The 15,062-nt window shown below is 44.0% G+C and overlaps 1 protein-coding gene across 2 annotated transcripts in view; it reads right to left on the bottom strand.

The window, feature by feature from the left end:
• Positions 1-15,062, bottom strand: part of slc39a11 (solute carrier family 39, member 11) — a 136,859-nt gene that overhangs the window by 90,365 nt on the left and 31,432 nt on the right. The gene's annotated exons all lie outside the window — the stretch shown is intronic.

Genomic DNA, 15,062 nt, shown 5'->3' with positions numbered 1-15,062 from the left:
AAAAATCCTAAAGTGAATGGCAACCCACAAAGACAACGGTGTTCAATTAAAAAAGGCATGTACATTTTTCAAAATGGCAAACATACTCCAAAAAGCAGATAACTGTAACCTACTATAACAAGTGTTTGGCTGTAGCTTGTGGCTGTGTTGTAGTTAGTTTCAGCACATTTGTGCACGTAACAGAAAAATCCCAAAGCTCTACTTATTGATGAACACGGTGCAGACGCTTTTCCCCTATGATCTCCTTTCAAAACAACACAACTAGAACTAAACACTGCCCACATTTACATGCATGGAGCATCCAGCCTATCGACTAAACACTGGTTAAGGTCTTTCTCAGTTTAAGCCGTTTACATGCAGCTTGTGTCTCCCTGTTGGTTATCCAATTAAGAGAATATTCCTGTCACCTGTCAGCTACCCATTCCCTCTTCGACTGAGCAATAGCCGCTTACTTCTAACACACTGGAAATAAATGATGAACCCGAGTAGCACGAGCAGAAAATAACTCGACGCTAGGGGCAATTATACTTTTCACTAGAATGAATCACGGACGTCAAGGACACCGGGCTATAGCTGCTGCTGAAAATGCACTCACCCCTAGACATGAGATGACGCCAGCATGAAATACCATAATACCGTTTTAACCGGGCCGCAAGTACGCAGTCGTAAGTTGAAGTTGAAGTTGGCAGTCAGCGCTGGCAGGAGAGGGCGGTTATGCTTCTGTTTACAGATGTAAAACGGAGAGAAAACTTGCCAATGCAAAACCCTGTGAGAGTCTGAGTTGGTGCAGACGGGGAAAAAACAGAAGTGAAAGATGTTTCCACGCCACGGTAACCAGTTAATACGGGAGTAAGCAGGTAAACAGGTTAAGAACCGAATTCTCCATGCATGAAACCGCCTGTGATGTGACAGTATGTTTACATGCACAACAGTACCGCGATTATTGGGAGTAATCAGCTTGAGGTAATATTTCGATTACAGCGTTTACACGGTAACACAAGTTCTCCACTAACCCGGTTTACATGGATTCATTTAATAATCGGCCTATAGGTCTAAATGAACCGACGTCTGAACCACATAAAATGCTGTTTCCTCTGTAGATACAACATCTGGGTTACTGCATCTGGTGACCTTTGACATGCACAGTTTGAAAAAAAACTAAAGAAATCCGGCAAAGGTGTTTACATGCCCCGATAAACTGAAACGTAGGTGTGTTAACCAGGTAATGCTTACTCAGATTATGACTTTACTCCAATGAATAATGGTGTTTACATGACAATTTCAACAGAGTTTTGCCTTAATCAGGTTGAGATTGAAGATTTAGTAGAGTTTAGTAGAATTTGAGGGTAAGAGTTTGATGATTTTGTGTCCTGTCCTGTGTAATTAGGGTCTTGTGCCATTAGGTGGCTATTGTCTTGTCATGATATATCTTTGTATGCATTTACAGGCAAGGATTTCTTCATGGCATAATGGATTAGTTAAAGAATGGGCCACTTGAAGACGTCGCAGATTGGAAATCATAATGACAAAAATGACACAATCACCCATGTCATCTGACAAGGACAAGATATTTTAGAGGTAATGTCAATGTAATGCCATGCTGGAGACCCGGGCTTGAATGCCAAATTATGTCGGCACAAAGACGCATTTTTCTCTCTGTTAAGTAGAATTTGGCAGTTTATTTACGGTTGGTACAAGTTAGGGTGAAGCCTCTTAAGTAGCAATTTGATTATTCATCTGTAGCTAACTCTCCAGTAGAGGCCAATCATTTTGTCCCATATAATTTACTCTCTCCCACACACCCACTCATTAACAGACAGACAAACCTTTTCAAATACCAAAAACACAGTGCTTTTAACCTCTGTTCCAAACCAGACGCAGGCAGGCAGCGATACTCAAGCTGGGAAATTCTGACCTGATGCATCAAATGTTACAGTGAGACAAAGTTACAGCTGATTAGATTAAACTAGAGATGGCAGGCTTCCTGTCTCCTTTTCTTGCATTTCTTTACGAGTGACAAGAGAAAATCTGTTGCATCTTCAGACTTTTTCCTGATGACATCATATATTATTACATTAACTGGCATTGATTGTATTATAAGGGGCGTAACATTTTTTAATTATTACAATATCATGATTATACAAGTAAATTTCTTATAATGATACAATTAGCCATCCATCTCTCTCTCTCTCTCTCTCTCTCTCTCTCTCTCTCTCTCTCTCTCTCTCTCTCTCTCTCTGTCCTCCCTCTCTCTCTCTCTCTCTCTCTCTCTCTCTCTCTCACACACACACACACACACACACACACACACACAGGAGGAGGAGAGGACGGGCGTCTAATGACGTGAGCGCACCAAGAGGTGGTCTTGAAGCGAGGCAGAGGGCCCATTACTAATGCATTGACTACCGCGGCGCTTTGCTGACGCACCCTCTCACCCTGACAGACACAGTCACAGATGGCCATGCACACCTACACACACACACACACACACACACACACACACACACACACACACACACACACACACAGACACAGATGCACACACGCACACACAATGTGGCGGGGAAGCCTCTGGAAATATACCTGCTTAAAGGTGCATTTTGTGTTTCTCAAAATTAGGACCACCTTTCCCATAAGCGATAACTGATAAAAGGCCAGTTTAAACTATGCAGTCAGAATAGAGGAACTGCAATAAAGTTGTGTATTACTTGCAAAGTAAAACAGTTTCTGTTTTGTGCCGTAAAGCGATCCAGCAGATTTCCCTCTAAATCCAAAAGGGGGAGAAACAATAGAAAATGCAGAGTAGAGGCTGATAGAGGCTGACAGGCTGCTCACTGATGCTCTGATTTGTTTACAGTAATTGCACTAATGTCTCAAAATTAATGTGGTGATGATTCACTGATGTAAAAGGCCACATGCAGCACCTTTAAGTGCAGAATGTGGAGGAGAATAGAGGAGAAGGAGGAGAGGATGAAGGGAAAGAAGAAGAAAATTGGTGAGGAAGGGGAAGACGTGGCCCGCCATATCGATGGAGGCACAGCAGCAGGAAATAGAGGACAGGACACGCAAAGCTGAGGGCCAATTAGACCTGCCTCTCAACACAGATGACCCCCCCCCCACCCCCCACACATTTAATGGATTAGCTCACCGTCACCAGGCAGGTAGTCGCTCGGTGCGTGACTGTAAAACACGCTGGGTGCTATTTTAATCAGCCGCTCTCCTGTCAGTCTCTGGGGAAGTTTTGCAGAAGGCTGCTGAATCAGAAAAAGCTCAGATAGCGATGGCGGCGGGCGCTGCATCGAAAATCAAAAACGGTCGCATGGAAAGTCAAGCGTCGTCAAGCGGGCCCATTGGTCGGCCAATACTCATCTTCTCTGTTCACACTGTAAAACAACGTTTCTACATGTACAGTACAGATGATGAAAAAGCCTGTTTTGGGTGGAAGAGGTCAATCTCTTTCATCTGTCTCTCTCATTCTTACACCTCTTTTTTTTTAGCTAGTAGCTGCGAGAAGTGTTGGCCATGACTCCTTCAGTTGCTTTGAAGCTATTGAAAACCGGGCTGAAGCGTGGCACTCTTTTGCTGAAAGTTGAAACATTTCTAACTTCTTTTGCTTGGCTCTCTTGGAGCAAAACACAGGTAAAGCTCTTGGGACTTTGGGGAAAACACAACAGCCCATCCTTCCCATTGAATAATGAGAAAAAAACGCTAAATAATGAGAAAAAGAAGCCGGCGCTATGAAGAGTTTCCTGGTGGACACGCAGCCAAAATGATCCTGCTTAAATGACCAGACAAGTTTTCTGATGTCAAAAAATGCCAGCGAGGAACACTCAGCACCCTGAAGTCTGCAGCTTAACCCTGCAGCTTAACCGTCCCAGTGTCTCCTCCCCTTCCCCTCAACATGCGTGAGATAGCCTATCAGTGTTTCCCCAGCATCATTCATTAAACACACAGAGGAGCGCCACGGCCCGGCCCGGCCCGGCGCCGCAGATAAGGAAAACATCACTTATTCAGAGGCCAACATAAATCTCCACAGCAGCACGGAGATAAGAAATGAATCGGAGGGAGCAGAGGGCCGACGTGTACTTATTAATCGGTCACCGTGTTCCACTATGCACATCAGTGGGAGATGACGTTATTAAGAGGCAGCGGGGAGTAATGACAGTTCAGAGAGACAATTATGCTGGCTCACTTCAAACAGGCGGGAGGCCGGGTCACAGAGCCAGAGTGGACTTTGCAAAGCAGCACAACAGAAGAAAAGATGAAAGCCTTCGTGGCCAAACAGGCATAAACAAACGGCTTACAAAAGGACCGAGCACAGAGAGGAACCTTCAGGAGTTCAGGGGTGCATATGCGTGTGTGTGTGTGCGCACAGGTGTGTGTGCGTGTACGTGTGAGCATGTATGCATGTCGCGTTCCTTACTCCTTGATCGGAGAGTGATTAATTGGATGATTAGTGGAAACAGGTTTGTCACGGTTGCCCTCAGAGGTTTTCATTTCACGCCTTTCTTCACGGTTAGATACCGTCCACTTGAATTCTGTTGATTAACAGAATAACATAAATGTGTCTGTGTGTGTGTTTTTGTGTGTGTGTATAAGTGAGAAAGAGTGACAGATACAGAGAGAGATTACAAGCTTCTATAAGTAACAAAGACATTTTCCTTTCCGCGAGAACATCAAAGACAAAAATGTGCCGCAGAAGCTATCTACTAATAAATCTTCAAGTGCAAAACAAAGCAAAAAAAAAAAAACAGGCAATCAGTCCAATAAGTTAGCTTGTCCAATCCCTTTGATCCTGTTTCCAGCTGGATCTACTTTATTTGATGATGAAAAGATAGCAGCCAAACCTGGGCTCTCAAATCAATTCACAGTGCCAAGCCATTAGCATCCGCAAAGTAGAAGGACAACGCAGCCGATGTCCAATTTTTTATTTCATGTAGTTATATAAAATACTGGATTATTCATATTACTCGCTCTGCTGATGTGTAGCCTTGGCTGTCTGAATCCCAGTCTCCACACACACACACACACACACACACACTACACTACAGGATTTAACACCACAGACGGCGGGTCAGGTCCCGTGTAGGTCAATGGGCAGAGGATGGCACTAATGCTGCGGGGGTTAGGAGCCACCCATGCTGAAAATACACCATGCTGCGAGGCGCTTTGGAGAACAGCGCCCAACAAATTGCATACGCCACATTATCAAAGCTCAATTTGGCTTCGCAGTGGGTCGGACGCGCCAGACATTCAGCTAGCTGCAGCGTCTCTGAGCACCGGCTCGTCTATCACCGCGTAACGCTTCCAGTGGCTCCTTTGGCAGTCTAATGTCTGCGGGAGGGAGGACGAGCACGCTAGAAATCTGGGTAGGGATGGCCTTGGATGACTCCCTTCAGGTCACGGCGATAGCCCTCTTGTTTGGAATAACATCTTCAAACTGCTGCCTTTATAAGGTGCTTTATGTTATTTTCCATGTAAAAATTCAGAAAACTGCAGAGAAAGCTGGACTCACCAATGTTCTGATGATCTTTTGCCTCTCTTGTCCCTTTGGTATCCTTTGATATAAAGAGCTCACACACCGTCCGGGTTTGGTAAACATAAGCGTGCTGGGTGCAGTTTTGCTGCAATTTGCGGCCACCAAGTGGTTTAGTGCAGCTTTAACCTTTATTTATCCAGGTAAAGCTGACTGAGCACCGAGTGTGTTTTAATGAGCTAGTGCAGGTTGAGTTGGGGGTTGCAGGTCAAAATAATGCTTTGAGGTTTCCTACTGAAACATTTGCCGTGCTATCCATTTTCCCTCTGGGTTATTTTGCTGAAAGCTTCGCTAGGTTGGTGCAGACGCAGACTGGAGCTTTATTTATCCAGGGAGGGTTGACTGAGCACACCGTCTCCACTGGAGCAGGTGGGGGTTAAGTGCCTTGCTCACGGGCACCTCAGCAGAAGATCTAACAGGTTCAAAAGGAGTTACTGAGGGATAAGAGAGCATTTCTAATTCACTTTCCTCACAATTTCCCCAGCCAGTCCTGGGGGTTTGAACGAGGACCCTCACAGTCTCAAGCCCTATTTTCTAATCTCTTTGAGTAAGGCACTTCTTCCTGCTGTGGAAGAAGAACAGATTTCTGAAGAAGCAGCTCAAGTAATTAGCTGTGGAGACTTAACAGAATACTTCAGTTCAGTGTTTAGATGACAGTGGCTTTTGTTACAAAGAAATGTCCCCAAGCACTGAATGTGAGACCCTGTTGTCTCTGTACCATGTGTGCCAGTTTGTACTTCTGTCACTATGTGAACTGTTGAAATGTCCCTGCGCCAACATTATCGGCGACAAATTCCTGGACATATATTCTTCTGGGTGAACACAGTGATCCTGTTTCTTTCTAATGAGCAAACTTCAGTGATTGGTTGTGCAGACTTAACCACATAGCTCAATGTTTAGATGATACAGTGCCTAAACATGTCTTTGTTGTTCTTAATTGGCAACCTTGAATCTTTATGGTCTTTTTTAGTCCAAAATACAGGCTGGGTCTGAAGAGGGTTCATCAAAGTCTGTGATCAGAATTTTGTTAGTTTAATGTTTCTTTTCTGGAAGACAAGCATAAGTACTTAGAACATGACTTAAGACGTTTTGATTTCGGCAGACATCCCATGCACCAAGCAGCACGTATTTCAATAAAATTGAAATATCTGTTCAAACAGGTTCAGCAGCTACTCCTTCGTCCTCTTCCACCAAAAGTGACTGTTGGAGGCATTTACAACCAATGCAGAAGCAGCTTTAAATGTTGAATATTTAGTGAAACAAGTGCCACTTTGTGGATAGTATGTAAAGCTGGTCTTAAAGGTCCTAAAGCTGCACTAGGCAACTTCACATTTTGCCAGCCCCAAGTGGAAGCGAGTGATAGCTTGAAGTTTGAAGTTTTGAAAGTTTGAAGGACTTAATTTTCTTAATTGTCAGTGTCTTCTTAGAGTCTGGTGGAGGTGAAGGTGGTGAAGAGGTTCAGTCTTCATTTTGTACTTTCCTCTTAAGTTTCAATTTGTTACCTCCTGTGCACAGAGACATTGCCCCGCCAATTAATTTGGGAAAACAGGGCGAATCTACAGCCTCTCAATTAGGGGGAATGGGGCACTCTTCTCTACTGCGGGCCCAATTTGTGATCCAGGCTGATAAGATGGGAGTATTTTTACATAAAAATCTTACTGGTGCAGCATTAGGCTAAGTCATGTTTGCCAACACCCAGGGCGGCAGGCAGTTTGACATCACATTCTCTCCCACACAAAGAGAGAAAACAAGAACGGCACCGAGCTCAACAATGAAAATCAAGCTGTGCAAAATACACAATATCCCCTTAATATCCTAAACACTGGAGCTTCACAGAAGAAAATTAAGAGTGAATCTGTGTGGTCTCTAACAACCATTATCAATCAAAACCAGGTGAATGCCTCCAAGGCTGAAATGTTGTTTTGTTTTGTTTTTTAAAGATTTATTTTACTTTATTCGACAGAGTTAGTGAGAGAGAGACAGGAAGGCATGGGAGAGAGAAAGAGGGGAGGACATGCAGCAAATGACCGCGGGCCGGATTCGAACCCGGGTCGCTGCGGGAAGGACTGAGCCTTATGGTACACACTCTACTCAGTGAGCCACCGGGGCGCCCCTGAAAAGTTGTTTTAATCACTGTTGGAGGGGCTGAAACACAACAGGAGAGGAATTTTAAACTGATTTCCCAACAACTGTATTTTTCCTTCATTTTATCACAGTAGTGCATCATGAACAGACCAGAAGGCTGATTTCCATTATGTCTCATTCTGTATGCAAAACAGTGTAATAAAGTCAGCTGTGCTCCTGTGCGTGGAGGTGTAATAAGGTGCAATGTATTGTCAGTACAGGGATACGACCGACGGCTCCACTGGGACAGGGGGGGAAACCGTACGACTGCAGATGTGGGAGGGAAGCGACAAGGAAAGGTAATGGGGCCCGTCTGCTTAGCACTGCTCCCTCGTGAGTGTGTGTGTGTGTGTGTGTATGTGTGTGTGTGTGTGTGTGTCTGAGAGAGACAGAAAGAGAAATAGTTTGTGTGTGTGTGTTGCTATCTCAGTTCTTTAAAGATGGCTCCCCAGATGGCTGTCATGTTTGTGCAATAGCACCATTATCAGAGAGCTAAGCTTTCTGTGTGTGTGTGTGTGTGTGTGTGTGTGTGTGTGTGTGTTTCCCAGTTACCGTAAATCCTCTAATATTGGCCCGGGCCTTTATTTACCTCAACTGCAGAGGGTACCAGGCCTTTATTGGAAGCAGGCTTATATTAGAGACCAGGCCTTTATTTCTAATTCCCTCTGTTTGATAAGTATATCTGCTCATATTTTAGTACGAAGCCTCCTTGTTTTCTGATCTGCTTCTGTTGGGGTACGTTAGGTAGCCGTTTTTTTGTCACTGCAATGCATTACGATAATTACGGTAATCGACGACGGCATGCTCCAGAGACTTCCGCCGGCCGAGCCGTCTTGTGGCACTTGTACGTTACTACAAACTACAGTTACAAACAGGCACCAGGAGTTTCCACCGTTGTTTGCATGTAAGCTGAAGCTAACTGAAGCTAACTGAAGCTAACTGAACCTAAGAATAGAATCTATACAGTTATATCATATCGGCGTTTATTTCGATGCATATGCACGAGCTCAGTCCACCTGACAGCCCTCTGTTCTGTCGTGGAGAGAGAGACACAGACAAGCATGGAGGTTTCGGCGCCGCCTGGGGAAGGTTTCGGCGCCCAGCTATCGGCACTGGCCAGAACCGTGCCCCCGGGATGTGTTCCCGGTGATCCGGCCGAGATTTCGGCGGGGGTCCGGGGCTTGGATCGGGAGGATCAATGCGGGCCATGGGCGCGGTGGAGGGGACAGCGGTGGAGAGAAGAGACGGACACGGTGCAGCCATATACTAGGTTTTGACCTAGTCTTGTTTCCTTTGTTTTTTTCCCCGGCCTGTATTTGAGGCCGGCCTTTATTTGTTCGTGTCGGCCCCGGCCATTATCGGAGACCCGGCTTTTAATTGACTACAGGCCACTATTAGAGGATTTACGGTATGCAGAGAGAACCTATGGATGTGAAGATGCTACTTGAATGGTGAGGTGATGACAATAGATTATTTCTCTTCAAGAAATACTACTTCGCTTTTATCTTCCTCCCTATTCTTGATCTCATGTGCTTTAAACTGAACTTTAAAAAAAAATAACTTTCAGCCTTTCTCTTTTGCTCCTTTTTCTCATGTTTCTGTTCCTACCACTTCTCTATCTTGCATGACTCTTCTAGGGCAACAGTGTTTTGTTACAGTACATCTGTTGTGAGGGCAGCATGACTCAGACCCTTGAACTCCTCACTGTTGGTTGCTTGTAATGTTGGTGATGTTGGAAAATGTGAAAACTTCAAGTCTCCTGTTTCTACAGCCATGAAATGTAACACAACTGTTTTGAGTGATGTGTGACTTAAGTCGGTCTTCAAAACGTGCCAGCTTTTTACAATCCTTCATTACAAGCGAGCCAAAATTGAGGGTCATCATCACACACCTCATCATCATCTTCTACACCAATAAACAAGTATCAGGAAATAATCAATTTTCATATAAACAAAAGGTTTTGTGAGATTGTCTGTTCTAAACAGTCGTGTCTGGTAGCTTTTTCCTGGGAAAAATCCTCTGCCGCACAGCGAGTGATGCATTTTACATTTCCGGATTGTTTGGAATAAACAGAAGAAGAAGAACTGGGTAGTTAGCATGAGCAGTGATAGCCGCCAGGGCTGAACAGACAAAGAAAAGAGCAACACCCACAGAAAAATCCAAGCTCCGCCTACACTGTTCGATTGCCCACACTGCAACTGAATTAATCAAATTTCTACTAATCCCGAGTTCCAAAATGATTCCAGCATCCAAACCTGGTAAATAACTGTCTGTACACTGTGTGTGCGAGTGACTGGGAGCTTGTGTTGTTTTGTAGTGAGGAGAGTGTGTGTTCATGTTCATGCTCGCTCTGCTGCTACATGCTTCAGCTACAAGACAACTGCTGCCATGTTGCGGAGAACTGAACTGAACTGGACACACTCTGCTGTCTGAGCCTCACTACGCCTCACAGTCACTCACTTACACAGCAGACCAGGGACCAAAGAGACAAATCATCGCTTTGTTCTCCCATTTTGACGCAAAAAAAAGTAGGAATCGATAACAGTAATTGATAGGCAAACGTGTTTCGATGTGGTCATTTCTGGAAAAAACTGGAACACACGGCCGTTTTCAAGCTTTCATCAGTGTATCATGTATCCAAAACAAATCCGATTCCAGACTTAAGCTAAGCATGATGGACTTGTGTGCGCTCTTCTTCTCTGGTATTCAAACCAGTTCAGGAACACATGAAGAAATATCTGAATATGAGCATCAGCCCAGACTGCGGTTTGACCTCGCTTCATTTTGTTCTGCTCGGCTCTCCAAGCATGAGGAACTGCCGGCTATCAGACGTCAACATTCACCTCCTTATACCCATAAACCATTGCGTTTTTGTGGTCGTTTCCTGGAGTCGGATTACGTTCTCACTCCTAACGAACCGCACCGCAGTTCTCTTGTTAGAGGACTGACACCTGCATTTTCAGGCGTCCTCTTGCAGTTGTTTGGTGCCACCGGAGTTCAAATGGCATCGTTCTCACCTGGCCGAAAGTAACCGATCTAAAGGAGTAAAGGCTCCAGAGTTTGAATAAAGCGCTCCAAACATGCCTGGTGTGAACATGCCCTTACAGTGAGAGGGTCCCAACGGTTTCCTGGGTAACCATGACTAAACATCCCAGTCATTCAATCCTGTAAGACAGCCATTCCCCAGACACGGTACACAAAGAAGATGTCATGTGTTTGCTGTGCTCCGGTCATTGTTACCGCCGTCCCTTTGGCTTAGCGCCACCCGTATACCGCGGACAGAAACCCAGATCTGGTGATATATACCACAATGCAACACTCCCGTCCGGGGCTGCCAACACCTCCTTAGCTCCCGGCAGCTGTTGGTTGTTATGGTGACGGCTAATAAGGTAGGTGAGGAGGGATAATAAGGTGAGAGGGTGGCGTTGTATTTCATTCAAGTGAGAGCAGATACATGATTGCATTTGCAGATACACACAAACTGTATCTGATGGAAATACATGCAGATACATAAATGAGAGAATGGAAACAATAACAAGATCTCGCTGTCACTTCCATTTCTCCCTCTCTCTCTCTCTCCCTCCCTCTCTCTACCTCTCTCTTTGCTCGCCCTCCCATCCTCCATCCTTTTAGTGACTGTTTTGTTTCAACCTAGAGACAGTGGAGCACAAATGAGGGCCGGAGATTCCATGTTTGGGATGACACAGGTTTCAGAAAAGCCAAATATAAGACTTTTTAATACCTTTTTTTAACGCTACCGGGAATTGGACCGATTTAACAAGCAAAATACAAAACAAACAAAAACAAAAAGATGGCAAAAGCAGACACAGCTAATGACAGTGGGCAGTACAAGAAAAAGGACACGAGGAAATTAAATGTTTAGGGACATGATGTCCTGTGATGAAAATAAAACATGTTTGGTGTATCTTCCGCACCCTGTCCTGTTTTAATCTGACATGACATGCATGTGGGTCAAACTTAAAAGGTGCAATAAATAGAATTTTTACTGCCCCATAGCACAAAATGACCCTAACATATCTGCGGGACTGTGATCGACACAAATGACGGTCGTTGATCAACACCATTGACTTAACGATTACTTCGCCAGGTGCTGAGATTTTTAGATTTCAAACTCACTTTCTGACCCGTACTCTGACCCGTACTGGAACAAAAACCTCCAGACGATTGCAATTTCAAGACACTTCCAAGTCTTGGAGGATGGAGCTACAAGCAAGGGACCAGCACTGCAAGAGATTTTGTTCTCAAGTCAAAAAGCAAATGACAAATCAGTATTTTTACAGTATTTTGTATTGTGACATTAGCTAGCTTACTTGTCTCTATTATGAACAACTCAAAAACTCATCATAAACTATGCAACCTATTGATGTTGTTGCAATCCCTTGGTTGTCAATAAAAGCCATAGATTACTTAATGCCCCTTTAATGTGACCAACTGGAAGAGCAACTATAATACAACAGAAAATAGAAAATAAAACTGAGGCTAAAGCTCATGCCATTAACATCTTTTGGTTAAACTACACAATTCATGGCATTTGCCTCATGTTGGTTGCCTCACTTTCCAACTCTGCTTCGACTAATATCACAGCAGGTAAAAAATCTGTCAGCACCACTAAATAATAAATATAAATAAAGTGAATCTGCAATACATAGTGAGAAAAAATAACAGCTCTGTTTACTGTATTTAAGACATTTTAATACTTCTCAAGACCTTAAATTCCAACAATTCAAGACTTTTTAAGGTCCTGTAGGCAGGAGAAAAGAGAGAGGGAGGAGGGGTGAGAAAAAGAGAGAGGAGGAGTGATAAAATGTGTTACTGGAACCATTACATAGTCTCTTAGTTACCTGGTCTTCATCACCAAGCTGGGAAGCCCTCTTAGCTCTGTTTTCTGCTCTCTGCCAACCTCTCTCTCTCTCTCTCTCTCCCTTACATCTAACTGTCTCTCGCCCCCAACCTCCCTTCCGTCCGTTACCTTATCGCCCCATCCCTCTCTCCCCGTCAACCCCAGCTCTCCCTCTCCGTTCATCTCGCCCTCCCTCCATCGTTCTTCTCATTCAGCCCCAGTGTTTGTTGAGGAGCCAGTAAAAGTGGCACCAGCAGCTGTCCAAACACCAGTGACCCCCCAGTGTGTGTGTGTGTGTGTGTGTGTGTGTGTATATGGAGGACCCCCTATGTTCCCTGTTGATTACACGCTAGCCATCATCACAGCCCCACACTGCCACTGCCATCACTAGGGAAACCAGGAGAGAGGGGGAGAGGAGGAAGAAGGGAAAGAGGTAGAATAGATGGAGAAACGAAAAGAGAAAGGAAGGCCGTGGGGAGCTGAGGAGGAACCGAAAGACGAGGTGATGGAGGGGGGATGCAGAGACGGAGGTGGGAAGATGGAGAAAAACAGGGATGTGGGGGGAAGAGGAGGATGGATTATGGAGAAAGAGGGAGAAGAGATGAGGGGTAAGAAGGATGGAAAGACATGAATGATGTGATGTAGCAAAGAAAAACAGCGGGAGGCGAGGAGGGAATGTGAAATCAGTCAACAAGTGGTCCTGTGTAGCTCAAACGCCAAATTTAAATCTTTTTCTCACCTTAATTGAATTTAAGACCAATTAAACAACCAAAATAAAGAAACAAACCAGTCAAAAAGCACAACTAGAAATTAATTGTTGACATGAAATCCAATTTTGTTTAGTAAAGCAGATAGAATGAAAAACAAAAAACATTTTGCATAATGTACTACAAAATGCATGGTGAAAAAAACAGACCTCCAATAATTAAGTCATTTTGATACTTTTTAAGGCCTTAAATTTACATAATTTTACAGGCTTGTTAAGGATCCGTGAGTACACTGTATAATAGATCTGAACAATTAATCGAAAAAAAAACAAAAAAAACCAAAATGCAATAAGAACTTCTGCAATTTCCAAATCACAGAGGCTCCAATTAATTGCGTCCAAACCGGATTTCTGAAGTGTTTTAGAGCTTCAGGTAATCTTTGTTCCATGAATCAAATATAATATCGGTGAAAACCTTTCATCAGACTCAAACTCAGTAACTCCTGCACACTGACATCTATTTTTTTTACAAAGTCACTTTTCTTTAAACAATTTTGAAGTTCTAAAAAATTCATGACAAGAACAACTTGTGATGATATGAATCGAACTTTAAATCGCAAATGTTCTGTCAAATAATCGCAATTTGAGTTTTTGTCTCTCTTTCAGCCGTACTGTGCAACATGCCACTCACACTGTCAGAGTCTTGCTGGAGCGACCCATACTAAAAATGCATGCACTATAGGTACTGTAGGGATCAAAGTGTCCAGGGCGGAGGAGTGGAGGGATGTGGGCAATGGTTTTAAACGGTTAAGCCTGTTGTTTGCTGATACAATTCTGTTTCTGGGCCAGTTCAAGCCAGAGAGGTCAGTCATCCCTTCAGCCTGTGGCTCTTTCTACAGTGCGGTTACTGTACAGCAGGTCGTTTCAAGCCAGGAAGGTCAAGCCCTCCCTTTAGCTCACGTTTGTTGGTACAATTCAGCGTATAAACTGCTGCATGGGCCGTTTGAAGCCGGGAGGGTCAGCCGTCCAATTAGCCTCTATTGAGTTTGGTGGAAAAGTTGGAAATAACTGAGTGAGCTGTTTAAACCTGCAATAAGCAATATAAGACTTTATAACCAATCCTGAAACTAATGTGTGCTACATGTGGAGATTTCATTGAGACATAATGATGTAAACCAATATCTAGCAAGCCAAAACTGAAAGAACTTGCTGAAGAACTGAGAGTGCACGCAGGACCATGGTAGCTGTCCATGTTGAATACTACTCAGCAATAACAGGTGAAGCAGAATGAAAAGTACAAATAGCGTGAATTATTGCACAGTTACCAAGCTTCAAACAACAGTAAATGGCTCCCTAATGACACACACATACATAAAATACACATGCACATGCAAACACACACTATATAGAACAGAAAAACTAGCTCAAAACTCACACTATGTTTGAGTAACTGTTTTATAATGTTAATTCAAGCAGAAAGTCGACCTAAACCCTAATCAGGGGGATGCTATCAGGACCGTGGAAAAGCAGTAAAACACCATTAGAAATGAAAAAATCTGAAATCCAACAAAAAACTAAATCACTGAAAAGCCACAAACCTGCGTACTTTATATCATGTACATGTGCACCTGCTTGTTTGTGTATGTATGGAGGTGATGTATCACCCTCTGCTTCAACTCTCCGCTGTCCTCGCTAGACTGTGTGTGTGTGTGTGTGTGTGTGCGTGTGTGTATGTGTGTCAGCTTGTATGGGTGTGCATGACGGTGATGTGTCACCCTCTCCTTCATATGCAATTCCTATCATTGCTGCTGTCCTGGTGTGACTGCAGGAGCTTA

This window comes from Centroberyx gerrardi, chromosome 20 (assembly GCF_048128805.1).
Source record: "Centroberyx gerrardi isolate f3 chromosome 20, fCenGer3.hap1.cur.20231027, whole genome shotgun sequence".
NCBI classification, from domain to species: domain Eukaryota; kingdom Metazoa; phylum Chordata; class Actinopteri; order Beryciformes; family Berycidae; genus Centroberyx; species Centroberyx gerrardi.
This window is presented reverse-complemented; position numbering and strand designations above follow the sequence as displayed.